We start from the raw sequence: 1622 nt of genomic DNA on the forward strand, positions 1-1622 counted from the left end.
CCTACTCCCCCCCCCCCCCCCCCCCCGTCCGGATCGTCTTTCACGTCCTGTCTTAGCGGATCGGTATCTTGTGGTATATGCCTGTCATGGTCAGAGTCGATTTCTCGCCCCGCCCAGAGTGGAGGTACACGTACCACATCTTGCGTTCGCAGCTCCGATGTGGTGAGCCCCTCTCCAGGTCGGGTTCAGCCTCCGTGAAAACGCGCACCACCTCTCGAAGGTTCTCCTCAACCGGCCGGTCATCAACGACGCACATGGTTCCCTCAGGGGTGAGCCGGGACGCGAGAAGCTCCGCTCTCATTCCACAGTGAAGCCGTTACCGTTTTCATTTTTTTGACAAATAAGTTCGGGCGAAAATATCGCCACTCAAGAGGTGTGGGTCAGGGGGGTAGGGGCAGGTGTTGAAAAAAATTGTTGGGTCATGAAGTCGTTGGAGGCTGTCCAGGATGCAGAGTGGCGGTTTGATAACGCGGTGGTCAGTCGCGTCGTGTTGCCGGCGGTGTGTTTCAACCATGACGGAAGGACCCCAACGATTGTGGACGCGACCCGGTTACCGGACTTGTTGAAGGTGGCTGAGTGTCAGTGGGGACCGCGTCGGATGGCATTGATTCGAAGTTTGGATGTGCTGACGGCGTTGCCAGACGGGGTGCTGGGAGCGAGCATCTCTGCGGGTTGGTTGAGTCCGAATACGCGTCCCGAAAAACTGTGGTGGAAAACGGCGATGTTAACGATTCCGGAGGCGGACTTGGAGCGGTGGAGCGTATTCGCCAGCGACCAAGACTTCGAGCGGCGACTCCTGGGCACCACGCGCCAGTTTCTCCACGCGCTTCATCGGGTCGCGGAACTGAACCCGAAGGGCTGTGGCCTTTCCCTGGACCACCGCACACGCGTGTGCGACTGGGTCCAAAAATTCGCCTTTGACCCCGAATATCTCCACCCCGACGAACGCCACCAGAGTGACGAGCGCGAATACGAGCTTACCCGCATCCTCCGCAACCTGCCCAGATCCACGCTAACCGAGCTACTCAAGAGCTACCGCGCCTACGAAGTAGACGGAAGCAGATTCGCCCTCCCCAGTGTTTACCGCAAATACAGCAAACGCACTTGGCCACGTCTCTGCTTCACACACTGCTAACAGACCAGCCAAGAAAAAGAACGCGGGGACCAGGACAGGGGAAGTTGATCCTTGTCCCGGAGGTGCGTGCTTCAACTGTCCCGTCTATTTTTTTCGTCACCCCCTTGTTGCAGAGCCGATCCAGTCACCTTCCCAACTCCCGTGTGTTTACGCAACCTCCGGCTCGAATCGAACCACCGACTTGTGGGTTGCGCCAGTTCGTTGGCGAGCGACCGGTTTGGTATGTCAGTGAGACGTTGTCGGCTTTCAGTTGTTATGCCTCGCCCGCCGAAGCTTTTCCGTCGAATAGGGGGGTCAGTAACCGCAGCAACGCAAGTTGGCAGAATCAATACCGAGGCCTCTTCATACGACGCAGGCAGCACCACGTCAGCAGCGGACCAGTACGACACAACATCGCCCGTCTCTTGTACCCGAGGTCGCCCGTCTCTTGTACCCGAGGTCGCCCGTCTCTTGTACCCGAGGTCGCCCGTCTCTTGTACCCGAGGTC

The sequence above is a fragment of the Gregarina niphandrodes genome, assembly GCF_000223845.1.
Source record: "Gregarina niphandrodes unplaced genomic scaffold scaffold00054, whole genome shotgun sequence".
In the NCBI taxonomy this organism is placed as follows: Eukaryota; Apicomplexa; class Conoidasida; order Eugregarinorida; family Gregarinidae; genus Gregarina; species Gregarina niphandrodes.